Here is a 25,439-nt window from a genome sequence, read left to right as displayed (position 1 = left end):
TCCAGGCAAGAATACTGGAACGGGTTGCCATTTCGTACTCCAGGGGATCTTCCCCACCAGGGATTGAACCCATGTCCCTCTTGTGTCTCTTGCAAGGCAGATTCTTTACCACTGCACCACCTGGGAAGCCCAATAATTACAGGATCAGTTCAGTTCAGTTGCTCAGTCATTTTCGACTCTTTGTGACCCCATGAACTGCAGCACGCCAGGCCTCCGTGTCCATCACCAACTCCCGGAGTCCACCCAAACCCATGTCCATTGAGTCAGTGATGCCATCCAACCATCTCATCCTCTGTTGTCCCCTTCTCCTCCTGCCCTCAGTCTTTCCCAACATCAGGGTCTTTTCCAATGAGTCAGCCCTTCGCATCAGGTGGCCAAAGTATTAAGTTTCAGCTTCAACATCAGTCCTTCCAATGAACACCCAGGACTGATCTCCTTAAGGATGGACTGGTTGGATCTCCTTGCAGTCCCAGGGATTCCCAAGAGTCTTCTCCAACACCGCAGTTCAAAACCATCAATTCTTCGGCATTCAGCCTTCTTTATAGTCCAACTCTCACATCCGTACATGACTACTGGAAAAACCATAGTCTTGATTAGACTGACCTTTGTTGACAAATTAATGTCTCTGCTTTTTAATAATTACAGATGTGACCTTCAAAAAGTGGAAAATTGGGTTTTGGAAACCTCTATAATGTGATAGCAGACTAGCAACCGCTGAGTTTATTTACCCAAGTATGTATCGTATGTATGTGTCTGCATTTTAAAATGATAAAGAGAGGAGTATAGAAATCCAGGATGCATATGATAAACACAGTTATTTCATTTTACTGGCAGTGTGTAACATGAAACTCTCTAAGAATTTCATGAGTTATTTTCATGGAATTGGTGGGAATAGGGTGGAAAAAAGAGGGAAACTGAGAGGCAATGATAGATCATTGAATGTTGAGGGGGGAGATGTTTGATCAAACTTGTTTTTTTTAATATTTATTTTTGCTTGAATATGAAAATACACTTAAGCTTTCAGACTCATTTTGGTTTATATGGCTAGCAGAGCGGGTTCGATGCTGCAGCTGTTAAGCTTTGTGCTCTTCTTTTGTCAGCCATGAGAAGATTTTTGAAAAATAGTTGTCAAGAACTTAATATTTGCTGAGTGTGAAATACTACATAAAATATTGTCTTAACATTGACAGTGTTTAAGCTAAAATTAATGCAAGGAAGCAAAGGATATCAAGGAACTGGCCTCATTTTCTTGGTGTTCATCAGTGTCCACAAGCAGAGGGGTGAATGGCTATTGTGTTTAGTGGTTATTAACTTTTTATAACAAAAAATAAAAGGCATGGTGCTTATAATTTTTGCTCATTATATTTGTAGGAGGCATTAAAAAAGATGCGAATAGCCTCTGGGAATAAGACAAACCAAATATAATCCTAAATGACTGAGAAGGTTGTATCATTCCTTGTAGGAAAAAAAAAAAAGCGTTAGCTATCAAAGAGAATTTTAAAAATATTCTCCAAGCATCTGGCAGTGTCAGAAGTCTCGCATCCTAGATGAGCAAAATATACAACTGTGTTAATGTTAATTTGCTGATTATTTATTTGTGGTGCTATTTTTATATTCACTCCGTGAGCGTAGGTGAGGGCAGAGGGAAAAAAAATGGGGCTAGGTGGGGAAAACTTGTGCCTTTTCTAGTATTAATGATTATCACTGCCACCTAGGACATCTCAGCGTTGTTCAGAAAGACTGGAATATGGAGGTTTTGCTATTTAGTAACTTGAAAGAAGAGAAGAGTTTGTTATTCCAGGGATGTGAGAAGAGAGCTGGGCATGACAATTCAGGAATGTTGGAGTTACTGAGAGGAGACACTGGAAAGTCACTGGGGGTTATCCTTTAGTGGTGGAGGCTGGCTTACTCTCGGGGGTGAAGGTGGTGATGAGTAGTGTGGGAGTACAGTGCAGTCACCTGCATTGCCCTCACATATAACTCTGAGGAGGGTGCTGTTATGACAAAGTTGGTCTCATATAAAAATTTGATGAGTTTAGATTTGAAAATAGTGAAAGACTAATAAAATTGAGGATTTTTATTTTCTGTCACACTGTTTATCTTGAACAGTCTTGCTGTGTTTTGCTTTGTTTTTTAACCTCCCAGCTGATGATTCTGCCAAAATTGGACCCTTAGGAATTGACAAAGTTATACACTATGCTAAGTATAAAAGGGCCATCCCCTTAGTTTCCAGAGGGAGCATTTCTTTCCCCAGCCCTCCTCAGCCTAGAACAATTATATTTACTGCTTGAAAAAAATCACCTGCTTTCAGTGTGACTGTGTATTCTCCTCCTGGCTTGGGCAGATGGCAGCATTGTTTCAGACATCACCTTTTAGAAATGGGTCAGTAGAAAAGTTCTACTACCAGAAATAACTTGTTTCAAAAGGAAACAGTTCTTTCAGCCCAGCTCACTGATGTGAAATGGACAGCCCAGCACTTTCTCACAGCTTCCCTGAGATGCTCCACCAGGGGATGAGCGATGAGGAAGCAAACAGGCAAAAAACCAGGCGGGACCTCAGCCCTCCCCTAGCCACTGCCAAGCTAGAAGCTGGACTGTAAGGATATAATTCTGGAAAGTGGGTCATCTTCTTTCTAGAGAGCTACAGATGCTGTTGCAGTTTCAATTTTCTCTGTGGCATTTAGACCGTATGATTTTCTTTTTTTTTAGTGTCAAAGAATAGAAAATTAGTTTTAATTGTTACTTATGAGGCACCATATGGCTACTCTATAATTCTGGCTTCCCATGGAGCTGCATGTGCATATGGAAAATGAAATTAATTGGAAATCACACCCTGAAATCTATTATTAAGTTAATATAGCTAACAGCTTGTGGGGTGTCCTCATACTCAGCATGATGTAATTGCACATAACAACAAGTAACAATAAACTCATAGAGGAGCAGGAGGGATAAACAGAGGTCAAAGGGACAGCCTCGGGAAGGAATGGCATCAATAATGGATGCTACAGCAAACATCTTGGTTCCTCACTGTCCACAAGCCCAGGGTACAAGGAAGCAGTTTAATCGTATTCAAATCAATTAATCAGCAGTATTGTGAATTTCACAGCCAAGGGACTTATTTTTATTTTGCCAACTAGTGTTTTAGTGAGCTAAGGTCACTCTTGGTAGAATTAGTGATTGTTGTTCAAGTCAGAAGTTGCCAAACTTACCTGTGTATCAGAATCCACTGAAAAACTGTTAAATGAACTCTGAGTCTGATTCTTGGGATTTTGATTGGTTAGTTCTGTATTTCTGATTTAAGATTGCCATAAACATTCTGACATACCTCAGACATAGACCTTGGAAACCACTTATTGAAGTGATAAGCGATCTCACATGGCTTGATATATTTAAATGATGAAGCCCACAGTTAGCATGCATTCAGTTTCCCTAATTTGGTTCCTAACTTTAAAATACAGTAAAATAAGTTAAGTAAAAACATAACCTAAGATTCAGTACTGCATTTGGAAACCTGGAAATGCTGAACAATTTTTTATCGTACATGCTTTTTATTTATTAATTTACATTGTCCTTCCCAAGCCTGTGGACTCAGTGAGGGCACTGTTATTTTAGTTATCTTGGTGTTCAAGGCTCAGAGTGGTACGAATTCAGTATATGTTTATGGACTGTGAATTTGAATGTGAAAAGAGGCAAAGTGTTCATTTTTAGAATTAATAGCTGCATGCTTTCTTCATAATAAACATTGGACACAATTGCTATTCAACATAAATTGACATGAACTGATGTTATAAATGATACCACAATTTGTGATATTAGTATTTAAGTGCCCAGTCTTCTTTAGGTCATTGAGGAGAGAATCTGTAGATTTGAAACTAGGAATGATATTTTTTTCCGTTGTCTTTATTCCTTTTTCTGTAAGTGCTCGGTCTGCAAACCTAAGTTACATTGATAAGAGCAGGGTCTAGAATTCTAGTTGAGAGACTCATTGATTAGACTTTCTGGAAAATTACAAAGTCCAGGTCGGTTGTTTGCGCTCATGGTGGATCTCTGTGCTGTTGTACAGGTCCCCAAGGGCTGCAGCTCTGAAAACTTGCTGTCCCTTCTGTTTTGTCGTCTACGTTTTGTGCTGTCACATGCTCCCCACCTTACCTGAGTTCTTCAGTTTTCTTGGCGTGTTACTTCGTTCTTCTGCTCCTGCTTAGTTTCTGCAGGATTTGTGTCAAGAAGCTCTTAAATGCTGTGCAGATACTATGATGTTGAAAACACCTTCTTATCTGCCTGAAAATGTTATTGCCTGTGGTAACTGTGACCGGTTTGGAAATAAGGTGGGTTGGAATCTTACTGATGGACCAGAGGAAAAAGTATGATGTTGCTAAAGCAAACAGCTAGAGCACGACCGTGGGAAGGAGGATTACGACTGTAGAGCTGAACAGAGACAAGGAAGGTATGCAGATACAGCAGCCTGATGCGTGGCCCGACCAACAGGGACCACTAGCTGTCTCTCACTGTCAGGACTCTCCTTCCTGAACAACAGACCTTGAGGTTTATTTTTTTTAATACAGTATTTTGAAATAATTTCAAACTCGTGGCGAATTCTAACTCCCATATCAGTTTCACCCCAATTCACCAACTGTTAACATTTGAGAGCAAGTTGCAGACACAGTGCCTCTTCACACTAAACATTTTAGTGTGTACTTTCCACATCATTACCATTCCACCCTCCAAAGCAGGAAGCCCTGGTTATTTTCAGCAGAGGTGGTATTTGAAAACCACTTGGCATGTGGCTATACTCATTATTATTGAGGTGTCATTGCTTTTAGGTCATCTTAAGAGACAGTTGGGTGCATGTATGCACATATATGTGTGCATGTACACATGTGCAAATATATAGGTGTGTAAAATTATGTATTCATTCTGCTCTATATACTGCACACAGTTACAAGCACTCATATATCAATAACCATTTCTTTGGGCATGTTACAGAAAACCTAGTGTTTAATCCAATCCTTGATTCTTTCTAGCCTCCCCTTTCCATGTTTGGAAATACCCTTCTTCAACAGAGAGAAACATGGCTGTCATTATCTTCTATATAAATTTGTTTCCACAATTGACTGTGACCTATGGATATGACCAGATGGAACTATACTGTTTGACGACCACCTGACACCTTCCGATGTCTATAGTTTTGGGGTGCTGCCAGGTATCCCATTGGCCTGTCTGTTTCAGGCGACTCTTTCCCTCCTTCAGTAACTGTGTACTCGTGCTCTAGCAGGATGCCAGTACCTTCCTGACATCCCTCTTCTCCCCTTCAGCACCCCTTGTTTTCAGGTACCTGGGGACTGCTTAGTGTTTCACTAATAAGCACGCGGCTACCTGGAGTAGAGACCATGTTTCCCAGTCTCTGGCAGAACTAACTAACTATATAGGCTTATGATTTGGTTATAGCCAGTGGCTACCAATTTGACCATGAAGTCAAAGTGATATGTTGAGGGCCTTGTGATGGTTGTGGAATTGTGAAACCAGTTCTTAACAACTCTCCTTGGGACTTTCTGTGAGAGAAACATAAACTATCTTATTTAAAATTTCAAAATTATTATTTAACATTTTTTTGGTCCCTGAACAGCTAAGCCTAATTCTAACTAATACTACCTCTGCTAGGCAAGACAGAAAAAAAGAAAGTCTGAATTCCATGAGACAGTAAAGAATTGTGTAGAGGAGAGCAGGACCAAATTGATAGAGGTCCAGTGAGTGCTGAGTTTAGTCTCCTTGAATCAAGTGACATTTATAGACATTTAAAGGAATTATAGTAGAATATAAAGGATCTTATGGAATGGCATTAAAATCCTCAAACAATAAAAAGGCAACTGAAATTCCTAAAAAGCTTAAAAAAAAAATCCAGAAATGTGAAACACATTTATGTTTTTGACTACAAAACCATATATGTAGTCAGTGAAAATAATAGTTAAAGCCCTACAGAAGTTAGCCAACTTCTTTCTGCTGAAATCAGATGGAATTCAGCAGAATTAGGTTGGTGGTATTACCTGAGTGATTCTGGGTTACATATATAGTCTACGAGACTACCCTGCTTGGGGTCCACATTTCTCTTGGCAGCTATTAAAAATAGTTCCATCCTGCCCATCAGGAGTACATGAAAAACCACTCCCACCCTGACTAAGAATGTAACTTTAGTTCCTCTGGGTTGTTATCTCATCTGTGACATGGGATCTGAAAAGTATTTCCTTAGTCATTATGGTACTTTTAAGCCAGGTAGATAGATACCTTAGCAAACAGATGATGCAATTTCCAAAACCCATATGATTGATTAATCCTAATCAATTATTCATTATCTGTATATATTGTTTTAGTTGATGTGTTTGTAATGTTTAAGAGAATTTGACATATTCAAGTAACAGTGTAGACATTAATTCTTCCTTATAAGTTTAATTTAGTAGGTGAAATTGCTTATAAATTTTATGTTGAAAGATAAGGCTTTTGACAAAGATTATAAATAGTATTGCAGTGGTTTTAAGATCCACTGAATCTTTTAATTTGTTAGAAAATTACTGGTGCAGTTTAGTACTTGAGAAGGTTTTAGTCATTGAGTCAGACAGTTGAAGTACTTGAGAAAAGAAAATGGATACAGTTTATAAATTTAGTTTAAAATGTTTAAGCAAAATTAAATGTGTAAATGATATTGATTGCTGAGGAGCAATTCAGTATGTCCAACTTGAGTTGTTTGAACCTTAATCAAAACCACCTTGAAAGTAAATGTTAAATCTTTAAAGTAGCAGAATGTTTAGAAGTGGAAGTTGAACTCAAAGGCTTATAAAAAAATGAGTTAAAAACAAAAAAACAAACCTGTCACTTTAGTAAAGCAAATGTTTCATTTAAAATCACTGGTGGACTCTTTGCAGCAAAGCCACCCTCAGTCTCCCAAACATACTGACGTGAGGAGCCTTCCCTCCTGCAGTGGCTGTAACTAAAGATCTGTTGTCGACAGGGCTGTGGTCCTGGCAGAGCTTGGTTGCCAAAGCTGATTTCTGGCGATACCCCTTGGGCCATGGAAAGATGTGGGGGGGGACTGTCAGCCTTCAGAAGATGGGCACCTGTCCTGGGCAGCAAAATAACAGTCACATCCCATTCCTGCGTGGGATGGAAAACTGTAAGAAGAAACGCGTGGATTGCACATTTGAATTAACCCAAGAGCTTGACTGTTATCCTGTTTTACAAAGGGAAGTTTAGAGAAGTTAAGTAACTTTTAAGATTATGTACAAGTAAGTAAAGGAGTTGAACCATAGTTTGAATGCTAGGGAGTGAACTCTGGTGCACATGATGGCCTTTCTGTGTTATGTACATCTCTGTCTCCAGTAGCAGTGCCTCGGAGAAGGAAGGACCAGTGTTGCCTTTGACCTTATAGGATTTCTGTCTGACTTTTGTACCCCAGTAACCCAGACTACTGTCTTTTAAAAAATAATAATAATGATAAGAAAAATACAGAAAAATACACTGATAGAGTAGACTTTGTTTTATTGCAAGATGATCAGGTATCAGTTCAGTTCAGTTGCTCAGTCGTGTCCAACTCTTTGTGACCCCATGGACTGCAGCACACCAGGCCTCCCTGTCCATCACCAACTCCCAGAGTTTACTCAAACTCATGTCCATTGAATCGGTGATGCTATCCAGCCATCTCATCCTCTGTTGTCCCCTTCTCCTGCCTTCAATCTTTCCCAGCATCAGTGTCTTTTCAAATGAGTCAGTTCTTTGCAACAGGGGGCCAAAGTATTGGAATTTCAGCTTTAGCATCAGTCCTTCCAATGAATATTCAGGACTGATTTCCTTTAGGATTGCCTGGTTGGATCTCCTTGCAGTCCAAGGGACTCTCAAGAGTCTTCTCCAACACCACAGTTCAAAAGCATCAATTCTTCCGTGCTCAGCTTTCTTAATAGTTCAACTCTCACATCCATACACGACTGCAGGAAAAACCATAGCTTTAACTATATGGACCTTTGTTGGCAAAGTAATGTTTCTGCTTTTTAATATGCTGTTCGGGTTGGTCATAACTTTTCTTTCAAGGAGTAAGCGTCTTTTAATTTCATGGCTGCAGTCACTATCTGCAGTGATTTTGGAGCTCCAGAAAATAAGGTCTGTCACTGTTTCCCCATCTGTTTGCCATGAAGTGATGGGACCAGATGCGATGATCTTAGTTTTCTGAATGTTGAGCTTTAAGCCAACTTTTTCACTCTCCTCTTTCACTTTCATCAAGAGGCTCTTTAATTCTTCTTCACTTTCTGTCATAAGGGTGGTTTCATCTGCATATCTGAGGTTATTAATAATTTCTCCAGGCAATCTTGATTCTAGCTTGTGCTTCATCCAGCCCAGCATTTATCATGATGTACTCTGCATATAAGTTAAATAGGCATGGTGACAATATACAGCTTTGTCGTACTCCTTTTCCTATTTGGAAAGGTATAATACATCACAAAAACATTTGAGTGTATAGATAGTTGAAAGGATTGTCCATGAACCTGTTAATCCTTGTGAGCTACCTGATGGGAATAGCCTTTCGTTTGACTCAAAATGGGCAGTTTTTCTTGTTGTTGCTCTTATTGGGTCATCACGTTTTCTTCTTTGAACTTGACTGACCCCAGAACTCATGGTCAGGGATTCTGGTCACATTGGAAGTGGCTGGCTTGCCTTCTCCCTGACTGTTATCACATCACACCCTCACAAGCTCATTCACTCCCGCGGGCAAGGGTAGTAGCAGGTCATGCTCAGATGGTGTTGGTGGATCTTCTCCTCTGGCCTGAGCCTGTGCTCTGTACAGCTGTGTGATCTTAGACAAGGGATTTTATTTCTCTGAGTTCCAGTGTCCTGATATCCTGGAATAGTATCTTATGCAGAGAACTAATGTGAAGATTAAATGAGATGAAGTGTATAGAGTCCTTTGAATAATTCTTGGTACAGTCAGTGCTGAGAACGTGATGTCTTTAAGACGTACAACAGCTTCAACCACCATAGTAACAATAATCACAACAGCAGTAATGACACTGAAGGACAGAGAGCCATGTGTCCTGCCACTGATGTACAAAACGCCAGCCAGAGTCCATGTCTAGCTTGCTTCCAGCTCATTTTCCCTCCCCTGCAGGCTGCCACAGGGTTGGAACGGACCCAGCATCAATGCTGGGGGAGGGATGTGCTGTGCTGGTACAAGCCTCAGCATGCTAATGAGGCCTGAAGTTGAGCAACTCCAGATGGAGTCAAGCGACATGTTCTCTGCCAGGAAATGTGGTAGCTGGGCCGGGGCCACTCATTCCAGGCAACAGTCATGGATATCAAAAAGCAAAAAGTAAGGAAACATGCAGGCATTGGAACTAAACAAACTATCCAAATGTAAATAAAAACACAGTGTGCATTTGTGGTAGGGAAATCCTGTCTGGGATCCAGAGATGGTTTTCTTACAACAGCAGTAGTCCATCTGGGAGGGGACAGGGAAGTGCTAACTGTCTGTAAATGTGAGCTCCTTTGAACGTATCTGACCTTTCAAAGCTTGATTTGAACTAGTATGTTCTCATCAACCATGAGTACATTTTATTGATCATTTCTGAATGATTGGAAAAATAAACATTGATATCGTAACAGTTATAAAAGTTGATAAGACTAGATTTCTTACTGTGAAACATTTTTGCCCAATGTACAGCGTATTCATCTTTATCATCATCATCTATTATTTATTTGAGACTTAAGATGTGAATGTAAGTGAGAATGTAAGTCAGATATTGTGTTAAATAAATAACATACCTTATATACTCCTCCCACCCGCTGTTCCCACACAGTGCCAACTTCCTAGCATTTAATACTCATATAGCAACTCTAACAGGTAAGGGCTACATTTATGAACTTCATTTCATAGATGAGAACATTGAGGTTCTGTTTTCTTCAGCCAAGATCACTCAGTTCGCTGGTGAGGAAAAAGGCCCGAGTAGTGATCCAGGGCTGTCTGACCAGTGGCTCATTAACTTACCCATGTACTCTGATCATCTCCAACATGTTTCCTTCTTTGGATGGGGCTTAAGACAGATGGCAGATTAAGTACATAGAAAGAAGGTGCTTTAATTTTCCGCACATACATCTGAAGGTCACTTCAAGAGGGCACTTGACCCCTGTATGTAGCCCTTAAGGAAACTGGTGACTTGAGACCCAGAAACTTATCCTGAATGTCACAGGGATGAGTCTTCATGTTTCTTGCTTGGATCCGATACAATTAATTCTGGAAAGCACAGATGTGTGAATCTCCAGGCCCCAAGGAACACCATGGCTGACTTTGAACTGGAAGATTAGTTGCCGCATTGAGAAGTGGCCGAGTCTTGCCTTCATTCTCAATTCCAAGCCCATACTGCTTATGAAGTGAAGAAAGGGTGTTAAAGCCCAGGAAAGCTGATGGCAGGATTCTAGGTACATCTCAGGCACCATTGTAATCTAATGTGTGATAAATGTGTTAAAAAAATGAACTATTATTTCCCCCTATTTACAGAAATAATACATGTTCTTTGTAGCATATCTGTAGTCAGAAAGAAGAAAAAAATTACTGGTAATCTCCCCCTCCCCAAATAATCAGTTAATAGTTTGGTATATTACCTATATATGTATATATTAGTATATATATATTTATTGCAAAAGCTTTACGCCTCTTACCCCCCACCCTGCTTAGCAATAATATTGTTTTTACTAGGTCACATAAATATATATTTTATTTAAATCTGAAAATAATTTTCCTCTGATTATAAAAGGCATAAGCAGTCATTGTGAAAAGTATAGGTAATATCATGGCTGTAAAGAAGGAAGTAAAAATCATTTGAAACTTGACCCCACAGAGATAAGTATTGTTACAGACTTCCTGTCATTTCAGACTTTTTTTTTTTAAAGCATTTTTATCTGTATTTTTCACAGTTTGCAAACGAGTAATGTACTCTAGGTTATAACATAGATGTGTTTTGCCTTTTCTCTCCTAAGTACTTTTTGGTGGTTTTCTTTCAAAAACCTTGGATGCTTAGGGAAAGTCTTGAATCCCAATATGTTAAGCTTCAGGCAGTGACAGTGACATTGATGACCTAGAAAAGCTTTGGGTTGAAGATAGTGCTTTTCATCACTCCATCACTTAAGCATCAGACCAAGGCTTGAAACATCATCCTGAGTTTTCTGGAGGTTGCAGGAATACCCAGGAGAATTCACTTCCCTTTTCAAAATGAAATAACCACTCCAAAATACCAGGACACACATGGTGCAAGCAAACACCTTTGGTGCAGCTGTTGCTGGAAGTGTCCCTGAACTTCCAAAATATCAGTGCTGGAAAAGTTCATATTTTAAAATAATTAATTGTTTTCAAAAAGTTCTGTATGCTCATGGTAAAGAACAAACGAAAACACCCTCTCAAAATCAGCACTCTGCATGCTACTAACTCTGACTAGGAATGTTTCAAGTAGAATGCTGATTTGCAGGTGGTGGGGTGGGTAGTGTGGATGGAACTGATTGCTTTTTATACTCCCTTGAATAGTCCAATACCTATTGGTGGCCTGTTATAGGCCAGACATGGAACTTTGCGCTGAGGTGTAAGAATTTAACATTTTGTTATGTTTCAATGAAAATTCAGTAAGAAACTTAACATCCCCACTGTCAGTGCTGCTCTATTTTGATATTTTGTCCCAAGGACTCTCTTGTAATATGTTCTCATAAATAACAGTATATTTCCTGATTGAGAAACAGTATATATCCTGATTGAGTCACACAGATAGATGCATTTGTCAAAATCTGTGGAATAGTACATTTCAGATTTGGGCATTTGACTGTATGGAAATTTTATCTCTTGCCACAAAGGAACTATAAACAAGTATCAGCTTTAGTTACTGATAGGAGAGCTCAGGGGAACTGCGTTGATGCCTGCAACTTACTTTGAAATGCTTGAAAAAATAAGATGAACTCTGATGGATGGAGAGATTTGGAGTAAAGCAAATGTAGTTAAATGTTAGCAGCTAAAGAAGTCAAGTGGTGAGTATGTAGATGTTTACTTGTAGTTCAACTTTAAAATGTGATTAGTAATTTTAATAACAAAATGTTTGGGGGGAAAAACCCAATAACAAGGCTCTATGTGGGAGAGCTAAAGCACAGTCTATAGAATTTTTTTTCTTGCTGAAATATTCTGATTCTGCTTCTTACTAGCTATGTGACTCCAGATAATTCAGCTTCGGAGAAGTTGTTCAATGTGAGTAATGAATACACTTAACACAAATCTTACTCTGCAGTAAACACCTGATAAATACTGTGATGATAATTCCACAGTGCAAAAGAAGTGATTGTAAATGAATGACCTTATCCTGAGGGCCCACTATGTGTCTGGCACTTTCGCTTGGTCCTTTCCAGAGGAATGAGGCCGTCTCATTCTGAATCACGATGTGTGTAGCAACAAACACTAGGGAAGGTGTGAGGAGCATGATTGGGCAGACTGAGAGTGGCTCCACTAGGTGTGACTCAGCCCCTCCCCAGCCCTGTGGCTCCCCTTCAGTGTGGCATCTGCTTTGAACTAGAAGGCTCTTTAGAGGAAAGGTAGCATCTGCTTTGTTAGACTTTGTAGCATTCCTGAGTTGACGTTGACTTAATTCATCACAAAAATCACTCCCTTTGTGTATGGCCAAGGCGTTCTATTTTTGAGGTTGTCCTGTTTTAGCTTTATGGACAGATGCTTGGGAAATTCATCTAGGGTTGCACGATCGCCTTTCATCCCCACAGCAGAATCATGTCTATGCGTTATGACAGCCTGTTCCAAACTCCTGCTGGGAGGCAAAGAGAAAGGAAAGGGTCAGGGACCTGGAAAAAGCTGCAGCTGGATTTAGGAGCACCAGCAGTGGGGGATGAAAGGAATATTTCAGGTAATTCTGTGAATGTGCTGTTTACTTCCAAGTGCCTAATATCATACTCTTAAAAATTAAGGTAAAAAACAGTAAAACAAAACCCCAAAAAACCCCAAAACCGCGATGGTGAGGGAGAGTGGGGGAATAGAACAAATGTTGGCTACATTTTGAAGGAGAGGTTGGTGGGCAGGAGGAATAGACTTATTCTGCTAACTTTTCAGCTGCCGTAATGAAATCTGAATCTTGATCTAAATGTCTCCTAGTGATTGGGATTCCAGAGGGTATCCTCATATAGGACTGCTTGGTGGGTGAAACCAAGTGTGAAACAGGATTTGATTTGTCTGCCACACTAATACCATTGGAGAACTGTTTAAAACCTTCCGGAATTTTCTTTTACCACATGCTGATGCCGGTATTTTACTGTGTTTTGGGCTTTAAAGTTCCAAACTCAACTCAAAAGACTGTGTTAGCACTTTTCCCCAAGAAGTAAAATGCACATCAGCTTGTTAATTCTTTACTTTCTCCTTTTTTAAATTGGAGAATAACTGCTTTACAGTTTGTTGTAGTCTTTGTTGTTGTCCATCAATGCAAATCAGTCATAATGAGAGATATGTATATATATATATATACTGCTAAGTCACTTCAGTCGTGTGTGTGTGTATACACCCCTCCCTTTTGAGCCATCCCTCACATTCTATCCCTCTTTAATGTCTTGTTTGTAGTACTTGGCCTGGATCATTATGATATGAATTCTTACTCAAACCAGGCATTCTTTTCTTTAATGATTAAGGAAGTTCCAGAAGAGACCATCCTAATTTGAATGCTTCAGTGATCATCAGAAAGATTGTTCAGAAGACAGTCTAAGAAAGTAGCTTCTGGTTCTGTGGCGTCTGAGGTCAGGTATAGATCATGTTAGTGATGAGTACACCAATTCTGAGGAATTTAAGTGCATTAAACCTTTCTGGGGAATGGTTCTGAGGGAGGTGTGATGGGAGTTGAAATTTAAAGTTAGTCCTTATCTTCTGGCTGTTGAAATGAACTGTTGAAACTGAAGTTAGTTATCTTTAGATATAATTGAACATGCACTTACATAAATTGGAAATAATACAGGGAAAAATCAAAGGAGGAAGGAAGGATAGGGAAGAATAAGGAAGAAGAGGGAAACACAGAAAGGAAGGAAGAAAACCAAAGAAAGCTGGCATCGCAGGAAAAGGAAGAAGTAATTATTTCTCAGGCCTCAAAAGTCAGCCAAATATAAACTCTTTCCAGTTCGGGGTAATTGCTTGATTTCATCCGGTAGGATGCAATCTGAAGTCTTCCCAGTGTTTAACATTCTAACATTCAAACAATAGATTTAGATTTCAGACACAATGAGTGAATCAGGACAGGCAATAAAAGAGTAAGACATTGCAATTTAAAACTCAGTGCAATTTGAAAGCTACATAACAAATTATGCTGGACCACAGTAGATGTATATATCATGGGAAGGTGGTTCTGAGGTTTTTCATCTCTCTTGGGTGTGGGACATCCCCTGTTTCTGCTTAACTCCAGAGTGTCAACCAGTACTTAAGCACTTTAAAATGGAAGATAAAACCCCCTGAGTTCCTTTTTATAGCAACATCACCAACTTGGTGTTTGGAATTCTGTATCTCTGGAATTTAGGATGGTTGCACATTTTAAGTCTGGAATATGTGTTTATTTGCAGGTTAGGAGCGGGTGGACATATACTTAACTCTTGCTATCATTAAACAGCTTCTTAGTTTGAATCTCACTGACCCCTTGGAAGCTTTCACAACCCTCTTTGAAAGTGTGCCTGATAGGGGGCTTTTTAAAAACCACCATGATAAAATTATTAGAGATCTTAAAAGCACTTAGGACAAAATAACTAAATTTAACAAAGATAATATATGTTTTTTTTTCACTTATATGCTTTTCTAGAATATGGAGAAATAAACTTTAATATGTAGAGTTTTTCTGAAGATCTGAAATAAGAAATTTGAGTGCTGAATCCTTGGCATGCTTGACTGGTTTATTTGAAGCAGTGCTATAGTGGTTTCTAATTTAAATAGGTAACTGCATCAGCCAAGTAAGTATAGCAGAGTAGCCTTTCTTAGCTACTTACCCGTTGGTCTCTTCACCCCCTGCCTTTATCTGCCTAGAAAACTCAAAGCTCTTCTCTCCATGGTTCCTCTGTTCTGTCTCCTGCCCTGTGTAACCTGACACTGTTTCCCCTTTTCACTGTCCTTAATTCTTGAAAGCATTCATATTTTTCAGTAATTCTTTGTTTGTATCTCTTTCCTTCAGTAGATTTTAGGTTTCTGAAAGGCAGTGACTATGACTTTTTTAAATCTTTGTATTGCCTTAGGTGCTCAATAGATGTCTTAAAAAGGCAAAACATTTTTCTTTTGCTGTTAGTTTTCTTGCCTGACACTTTAGGAGGTCACGTTGTAAGATTATGAGCCATGTTTCTTGAAGATGTTTTCTGGAGGCCTGCTCAAATATAGACATCCCTGACCCCACAGAGAAAAACTATAAAGGCTCATACAGAAAGGAACATTTAAATATTCAAGACAAACCACTATAAATAACTGCCTATATTTATCTCACATTTTTAAAGTCTCAGTTTTATTTTTTTATGACAGCCCATGATAATTGCAAAAAATTTGCATCAGTACTGAAAGGTACCAATAATAATCCTCCTTACGTCCTTAAGATAACCTTCGTTAATAATTTGATTTATTGTCCATTTAGATTTCATTATGACTGTATAACTATTCACAATAGTGAATATTTATTTTTAAATATTGTTAGCTCGGTTTAAAGCTTATAGTGTCTGTGGACATTTCCCCGTGTTTTTGCATAAAAATTTACTTGAGTCATGTTGTTGTTTAGTTGCTAAGTCATGTCTGACTCTTTGCGACTCCATGGACTATATAGCCTACCAAGTTCCTCTGTCCATGGAATTCTCCAGGCAAGAACACTGGGGTGGGTTGCCATTTCCTACTCCAGGGGATCTTCCCAACCCAGGGATCGAACCCACAACTCCTACTTGGCAGGTGTATTCTTTACCACTGAGCCCCCCGGGGCCCTAATAATTATATATAGTATTTGTATTATTTCATCATGTGGATATGTACAATTTGTTTTTCCAATCCCACATGTTCAAATACTGATGGGCATTTTGGTTGTTTTCACTGTTTCCCTCTTATAGAACATTGCAATGAAAATTCTTATTTCTGTAGTCGACTTTCACAGAGTTGGGATTGCTCTAACAAAGGGTGTTCTGTGCATATTGGACAGATGGACCTCCTAATTGTCTTAGAACATTCCAGGTTTCTTTACCATCATGAATTTTTCAGAAGCATAAAACAGATGCCCAGTACTATTCCTTGATTTGCATTGGACTCGGGAGTCTGTGAGAAGGATTTTGAATGTAGTCTGCAATTGGAAAATCAGGGCCTGTCTGGAGAAAGGGTCTCTAAAGAGTGGAGCGGCTTAGAAAAATGCAGGGTTCTTCTGAGATCTCTATAAGGAAAGGGGACAGCTGGGCAGCAGGAGCTATAGCTCCTAGGGCACAGGATCGTCAGGTTTGATTGATCCTGGTCTCCCCTGGAGACTGCGTCCTCTGGGACAGAGATTGTGCTGTAAAGGAAAAAGCTGTCTCACCAGGGGCTCCACCACTCTGCTTGAGAAGTTCCCCAGAGGGGACCCACCTGTGAGAAGTTGGGGGATCTTTCTTGAGTAGGGGAAACTGGTGGCAGTGTGGCTAGTAGACCATGGGCAGCAGAATAACAACAAACAGGCAGTGGGGCTGATTCTGGACAGTAGCGCTTGAGACCGTCTCTCACTAAGTGGAGAGCCAGATAGAGGAATGGATTTAAATAAGAGAAGATAGTGAACAGACAAAATTTCTAATCATGAAAGTGAAAAATCTCAGAATACTGGTAGTGTTGCTCTGAAAGTGAAGGAAACATCTTTTAATGTGGATGCAGCCAGGCAATGTATATGTTACATACATTTTAAATGTTATAGTCTTTCCACTTGGCTCTGAAAATAAAACCTTTGTTGGTTTATCTTCCCATATCAATTCCAGGCATCGCCACCTTTTCTTCCCTGTTCATCACTGGTTCAGATCAACAAGAGATCCTCTTATATTTATGTATTACCAGGTAGCTTCCAGTTGTCTGCCTCTGAAGCTTGGATATACTCTTGATCAGGATAGGTTCTTTGAAAACTGTCAAAAATGTTAGTTCTGAACCTTCCAACAGTCATGGTCTTTGCCGTGTGATGCCTTTATTATTAGCTCTGGTGATTTATACTGTGTCAGCTTGGTTAAGGTGAAACTCTGTCTCGCAGAATCTCCTTCCCTGTATAATTCAGGTTAGAATTGGCTAGATATGGGATTGCACAGAATTTGGTATGCAGCTGTTACTCTGTGATACAGTGATGGGCAGATGTAGACATACTAGCAAGAGGGTCCAACCTGTCTTTGCTGTTCTGTGCTCCATGTCTAGCAATTTTTCTCAATTGCTGACCTTGCTGATCAACATGAACACAAACCCACTTCACAACCAGTCTCATACCCTTCTCCGTGAATCTTGGATATGCTGGTTTCTCTGATTGGCTGGTTGGTGACTCTTGTGATCCTTCAACTTCCACTTTCACATCTTCTCTTTGTCAGTATTGTCTACAAATTCAGCTTTAATTCCTATAATAATTCTCTTATCCATAACTCACAGTGGTTCTGCTTCCCTAATTGAACCCTGACTGAACATATCTTTGCCTTAAAAGTCAGGGAAAAAATGATTTTTTTGATAGCTAGTTTTCTTTTATCATTTTTTCCTTTCAAATGTACCACAAAACACTGTAGAAATGCTATTGATGTTCATAAATGCTTTTCATCATCTGTTACTATTTCCAGGATATGTTGAAGTTACAAATGTTGCACAGGTATTTTTATTACTAGTATATATCATTAATACCTACTATAATCTACATAAAGATTTCTTCTGGAGATTTCTTTTTCTGAAGAAACTTGTTTTTTCTGAAAGATTGTCTTTTTTCCCCAAGTGGTTTCATTTGCAGAAGGTTTGTTTAATGTCCTGTGGTTTCAGTCTTAGAGTATTAGACTTTTTTTTTTGCTACAGGTGCTTAAATAAGGTCATGTTAATTTTGCCATCAGTGACAGGAAGTTCTATCCTTAACCTTTCTTTTTGAAACATATCTTTTAATCTAGTAGGCAAAAAGAAAGTTTGGTTTATAAGTGTTAAAGGATAGAAAAAAGTAAGATATTTTAAATGAATAGAGCCTTTCTGGAGGTAATTTTTATCTAGCTTTGAAATTTTTATCACAAATGTAGTGTGTATTAATGGTTATAAAAACAATAGCACCAGTGACAAGGTCAGAAGAATAGGCCAATTTATCATTATAGATTTTAATGAAGCCTATAACATAGTATTATATATACAGTATTTTTAAGAGTATGGCAGTTTGAAAAAAAACAATGATTTATCAATCTAATTTAGGAATTTTTCGTGTGTGTATGTGTGTGTGTGCTCAGTTGTTTCTGACTCTTTGCAACTCCATGGACTGTAGCCTGCCAGGCTCCTCTCTCCATGGATTTCTCCAAGCAAGAATACAGGGGTGGGTAGCTGTTTCCTCCTCCAGGGGATCTTCCAGACTTGGGGATCATACCTGTGTCTCTTGCATCTCCAGATGGATTCTTTTCCCACTGTGCCGCCTGGGAAGCCCAGTTTTATAGGAACTCAAATTAAAATGATTCCCTTGAAAGTAAAACTGTTTTGTGTTAAGATAATATTATCTCCTTTATAATCAATAAACTGTTCAAGTGAGCATTATCATGCCTCTACAGTGTCCAAATGAAGGAATTATTTTAGATAATGTGAAGTTAATTGACTGTCATATTCAATGGGAAATTAAGATTTAGAACTTACATAAAAAAGCCTTATCAGTGAAGAATGTTTTAATGTAAAATAATCTCTCCCTGGACAACTTCCTGTTTATATCGTAAAATGCCTGTACTGGAGAGTCTTATTTTCATCTTTTGCTTCTATTTGTAAATCACTGCTGTAAGTATGTGTAATTTAAGTCTTTGAGGTAATTTAAGTCTTTAAGTCTCTAAGTAGCATACTGATACAGAGTCAAGTATCTCCAACTCTGTTTCAGTCTAGGAATGTGACCAGTGGTGAAATGACTTACTCTGACATCTCATATGTTTAAAATTCTCTATCCCAGTGTATGTGAGCCCTTGTCAGAGTTATTGAAAGTTGAAATAGCTGTTTGGTCTCAGAATCAGTCTTCTTCACAACAAATGACCTAGTCACAATCAAAGGAAATAGGTAAGTCAGTCTGTAGGAGATATTACAGTAATGATTGAAGATGGGTACTTCACCATTTTCAGGTTCAGGTTCTGTAGTTGTAACGAAAACAGGGATGTTAGCTCGTTTCTTTTGGGAAATTGCCACTTGAGTCTCCATTATCACCCTGTAATTGTATGTTCTTTATTAAGATTCATCTTTTCATAGTACCTTTCAGCTCTTCTCTTGCCTCCCTCTCCCCTTTCTCCATGCCTTCCATTTGTAATAGGTAAATCTGAAATACATTTACTTTCTTCTGTTAAGAATTCTATCAAACCTCGTGAAAGGTGATCACTATGCTCAAAATTATACAATGAAGTTTTGCTGAAAACTAAATATTCCAATATTGCTTGTCATTGAATCATAGAAATCATAGTTCCCGCCAAAGCTCCAGTGTTATTGACTCACAATAGATGATCATGGCGGTAGTCATCTCACTGTAGTATTGGCATATAGAGTAATATATTTTGTGTTTAGAAAGTATTATATTTTGAAAGAGCAATGCTGAATAAAACCAGTTCAGTAATACAAATATTTGGTTCAATACCAAACTGTTTAAAAAAGGATAGCAGAAAATAAATACTCTTACTGATAAGTCATGCTCAAAATTCTCCAAGCCAGGCTTCAGCAATATGTGAACCATGAACTCCCAGATGTTCAAGCAGGTTTTAGAAAAGGCAGACGCACCAGAGATCAAATTGCCAACATCCGCTGGATCATGGAGAAAGCAAGAGAGTTCCAGAAAAACATCTATTTCTGCTTCATTGACTATGCCAAAGCCTTTGACTGTGTGGATCACAATAAACTGTGGAAAATTCTGAAAGAGATGGGAATACCAGACCACCTGACCTGCCTCTTGAGAAACCTGTATGCATGTCAGGAAGCAACAGTCAGAACTGGACATGGAACAACCGACTGGTTCCAAATAGGAAAAGGAGTGTGTCAAGGGTGTATATTGTCACCTTGCTTATTTAACTTATATGCAGAGTACATCATGAGGAACGCTGGGCTGGAAGAAGCACAAGCTGGAATCAGGATTGCTGGGAGAAATATCAATAACCTCAGATATGCAGATGACACCACCCTTATGGCAGAAAGTGAAGAGGAACTAAAAAGCCTCTTGATGAAAGTGAAAGAAGAGAGTGAAAAGTTTGGCTTGAAGCTCAACATTCAGAAAATAAAGATCATGGCATCTGGTCCCATCACTTCATGGGAAATAGATGGAAAAACAGTGGAAACAGTGTCAGACTTTATTTTTTTGGGGCTCCAAAATCACTGCGGATGCTGATTGCAGCCATGAAATTAAAAGACGCTTACTCCTTGGAAGGAAAGTTATGACCAATCTTGATAGTGTATTAAAAAGCAGAGACATTACTTTGCCAACAAAGGTCCGTCTAGTCAAGGCTATGGTTTTTCCCATGGTCATGTATGGATATGAGAGTTGGACTGTGAAGAAGGCTGATCGCCGAAGAATTGATGCTTTTGAACTGTGGTGTTGGTGAAGACTCTTGAGAGTCCCTTGGACTGCAAGGAGATCCAACCAGTCCATTCTAAAGGAGATCAATCCTGGGTGTTCATTGGAAGGACTGATGCTAAAACTGAAACTCCAATACTTTGGCCACCTCATGCGACGAGTTGACTCACTGGAAAAGACTCTGATGCTGGGAAAGTTTGGGGGCGGGAGGAGAAGGGGACGACAGAGAATGAGATGGCTGGATGGCATCACCGACTCTGTGGACATGAGTTTGAGTGAACTCTGGGAGTTGGTGATGGACAGGGAGGCCTGGCGTGCTGTGATTCATGGGGTCTCGGAGAGTTGGACACGACTGAGCAACTGAACTGAACTGAACTGAACATTTCAGTTTGCTGTGGCCCCAATAGTGTTCTGGTTCTGAAGTATATCTTGTAAACATTATTTTGCATTAATATATATTCAGAATTCCGTCTCTGATAAACAAAGTGAACTAGTTCTACAAAGCTTTTCTAATTAAAGTGTTTCTTATTTATTCTATTTAGGCTTTGTTGTTGCTGTTCAGTCACTCAGTCGTGTTCCACTCTTTGCAACCCCACGGACTGCAGCACGCCAGGCTTCCCTGTCCTTCACTGTCTCCAGAAGTTTGCTCATACTCATGTCCATGGAGTTGATGATGCCATCCAAATATCTCATCCTTCGTTGCCTCCTTCACCTCCTGCCCTCAGTCTTTGTCAGTGTCAGGGTCTTTTCTAATGAGTTGGCTCTTTGCATCAGGTGGCCAAAGTTTTGGAGCTTCAGCTTTTGCATCAGTCCTTCCAAGGATTATTCAGGGTTGATTTCCTTTAGCATTGACTGGTTTGATCTCCTTGCAGTCCAAGGGACTCTCAAGAGTCTTCTCCAGCTCCACAGTTCAGAAGCATCAATTCTTAAGCGTTCAGCCTTCTTATGGTCCAAATCTCACATTTGTATCTGACTACTGGAAAAAGGAAATCAGTCCTTTATGATTGTATTGTAATTATACAATTACAGGAAACTGTATTGCAATTATAATAACACTCATTGTGAGGGAGAATGAGAGGAAAACAGTGAGAAAGCATTATTTTAATGCAGCTAATAGAATGAAATAAAACTGTGGCTTAGAGAGTTTCCTTTAGGTTTTCTTAATGGCTATAAATTTTGTTCTCTTAAGTGATAATGTATTTGGAAGTATTATATATCTATTAAGTTTATCAAATATGTCTTTTATAGTGCTTTTTTCTCCTAAAATATATATATATGAATTATAGTAAACTGGTTTCCATCAAACCCAGTAGAAACCTTGCCCTGAGCACTGTTCATTATCAGAAACTCACCAGGAAAGAAACAGAATAAAGTAGATGTATTGCATATTTAGGCTACTTTACGTAAGAGTATCATTTAAGAGCTGAGAATTTGGGGGTTAATAGACTTCAATTTTACCAGTATATGGTTATTAATGTATAGATGCAATCCATATCTGTACAAAATCTATTGGAGCAGGGTTTTACCCGCCTCTGTCTCTTTTTAGCTTTATATCCTATACAGTTAGATCATCTTGTGTATTCATGCAAAAATTGAATTTCCTCATTGAGATACCATTTCTTTATTTATTTATGGCTGTGCTGGGTCTTTGTTGCTGCATGCATGCGTTCTCTAGTTGCAATGAGTAGGGACTACTCTCTCTTTGTAGCTTGCGGGCTTCAGTAGTTGTGGTACATGGGCTTAGTTGCTCTGTGGCATGTGGAATCAAACCCATGTGCCCTGCATTGGCAAGTGGATTCTTAACCACTGGAAAGTCCCTGGAATATTCTTTTGTAATTCTCTTTGGAAACAGTGAGGTAATGTTAAAAAAAAAAAAAAAAAGGAAATTTGTATGAGTTTTTGGAGAAGTTAGGTTTTTAAATAAAATGGAAACAGTGACATTAAGTATGAAACCACTTGGTAAATACTAAATGAAAAAGCCAGTTACTATTCAGTAGAATCTGGTCTCTTAATTTTCAACAGTTTGAGTAAATAATCACATGAATTAAATTACTTTATGAGTTTCCCGCAAGACAAGACAAACTTATTTTACTTTGGCTACTGACATACTATATTGCTTTATTAGCATTTGAGAACTAACCAGAAGAGGTGATTGTAGTGAACTTATTTTTAGCCTGCGATATAAATTGCAGAAGATGTACCTAGATTTGACAGTCTTTTTCTTTCCCTCTTTCTCCATGCCCCAGTATGTGTCTTCACAGTCTCCAAAGTGGTTGCTTGGTCTGCCAGCTGGGTGGCACAAAGTCCTTTGATAAGTGATCAATAGTGATGTGAATAATTGACACTATTATTGAGCTTACAACTGTTTCTCTGTCTTGATGGTTGGTGCCTAAAACTTAACTAATCATCCTCATGTAATGTCAGTTAACATTGCCCATTTAGGTAGTCTGCATGGCTTTTAAGTTTCGCTGCTGGAAAGCTTGGAGAAGAAAGCATCTCTTTTTTCAGATTCATGAGGTTATGAAAAATGATAGTGGCAATGGAATGCTGGCTATTTTTAAAGAATTTGAAAAAAACACAGTTAAAAATTGAGTAAACAGCAGAAGTGTTTTTTCTACTTAATATCTTCAAAGGGAAATTGGAAATTTCTTTCTGAATTCTACTTTTACTGAATTGCTGAAAATAATTATGATACTATAATAGCTGTAATATTTTGACTCTTTGTTTCAAATGTGCCAGACTTTGAGATGAGTACTTTACCTACTCTCTTCATTTATTTTCACATCATTCTAACACTGTAAAATGTTATGACTGTTTTATAGGTGGACATGTTACTTTTACCTTTCTGAATCTCATTCTCTTCTCAGTAAATAAAGGAATAGGTAGAGTTGGAGATTTTAACTAAGTCTGTTTTACACCAAGGTTCTTATCTTACTACTACTACTCTAAATGCACAATAAATTCATTTTATTTGGTTCCATTCCTAGTAAGGATTTGATAATGAGCAGTAACGATAACTTGGCTTCTACTCAATTTGATGGGATTATTCTAAGACATTGTTTGACTGATGTTGTGATGGTTCATATCCAGGGCAGAAACTATTGTCAGAGGTTACAGAGTGCAGCAAAGAAGGAGCTGTGTTTGCTCATGAGAGAAAGTGAACCTTGATTTTTTGAGTGTGAGCAAACATATAAAGGAAGACCAACCAACAAGATTATGAACCATAACAATCTGATTACATCAGCTAGAGTGACTCTTTTATCCAGTGCCTTCATAGTGTCAAATCCTTCCATAGCTCTGCCATTTCCTTCTTGAAAATATCTGTGACTCCTTCTCTTTGAACCTTTGCCTATTAGCCTATGGGTAATAGTAATGATGGTAGTACTGGCTAAAATAGCCAACATTTACAGACTTTGCATGAATGGTGGCAGATTCCATTACTTTTTACCATTTCTGCTTGAATGGAAATAATTATTTTGGTTCTTCACAATATGCAAAGATAATAAAATGAACTAATTGATCATGGCGATACTTTTTCATTTCTCATATGAGTTTTTAGACTGTTAGGATAGTTACATATATTTTCTAATTTAATTCTTGAAACAACCCTGAGTGTTGTTTCATAATTGAGTAAACTGAGCCTTAAAGACATTAAGTAATTTGTCCATTGTCACACAACTGGGCAAAGGCTGAAGCCTTGATTAAAACCTGGGTCTGCAATTTTAAACCTAGTGTGCCAAACCAGAAAACTGTTAAGAGCCATATCGGAGATTGTCTGATTTCATTCTCTAATTTTAGATAGAAGTGAATCACATACAGAGAATGATAATTGTGGCTGGAGGGTGTGTACCGTTTGGTTTATTAAACACATTTAATTTGTGGGTTGCCTTTTTTTTTTTTTTTCATTTTGTTAATTGGATAGGGGAGCATTCCTATTGGCTGATGGTCCTTTCTCTATCACTGGGCTGCTTCATACACCCAGCTTTCCCACCAGGCCCATAAACATGTTTGAGTTTATGACTGGTCTCAAATGTCAAGAGCAGACCACTCTTTCCTTGAGTGTTTTGACAAAAAGAGAGTCCACAGCCACTTTGCTCTGGGATATTCTGTTACCCTGCCAACACTGATAATATACTGCTTCCTTTTAGTTTTAATCCATTTCTTCCTCCCTTACCCAACCCTACTGATACATAGAACAACTTGTCAGGAAGCTGTTGGTTTCTAAGAAAACAGCTATTAAATACTCCCTTTCCAACTTTTCTTTAAAACTTTCCTCCAAGTAAACCAGTCTTCCCTTTGATATCTCAGATGGCTGACAGATAGTTAGCTCCTCTGACTGGCAGATTGGTGTCTCTGTCACATGGGAGTGTCGTTACACAGTAGAATTAATACTTCCAGCCTGGATTTATTTAGCATCTTCTGACACTTAGAAGAACAAGGGAACAAATGCCTTGTTCTCCCTTGGGATGGTTGAGAATTAGATTAAACTGGCAGGAAATATTTGAATGTCCTTAGTAAACAGACTTTGTATTTAGGTGTATCGATGTTTTTTGAAGTGCTTTATTGCCTTCATTTTCAAAGTTGTTTTGAGAGAGCTTTTGCCAGTCACTTTTGGAAGTTATGTCATTATCACTTGCTGGTTGCTAAAAAAAAAAAAAGAATTTTAAATCAGCTACTAACTCTGGAT

At 38.7% G+C, this 25,439-nt stretch overlaps 1 protein-coding gene across 1 annotated transcript in view; it reads left to right on the top strand.

The window, feature by feature from the left end:
- The window catches only part of SUCLG2 (succinate-CoA ligase GDP-forming subunit beta), a 294,314-nt gene that overhangs the window by 116,372 nt on the left and 152,503 nt on the right, over window positions 1–25,439 (top strand). The gene's annotated exons all lie outside the window — the stretch shown is intronic.

Source organism: Moschus berezovskii, chromosome 24 (assembly GCF_049115385.1).
Source record: "Moschus berezovskii isolate FMDL1 chromosome 24, NW_MosBer_1.0, whole genome shotgun sequence".
Lineage (NCBI taxonomy): Eukaryota > Metazoa > Chordata > Mammalia > Artiodactyla > Moschidae > Moschus > Moschus berezovskii.
This window is presented reverse-complemented; position numbering and strand designations above follow the sequence as displayed.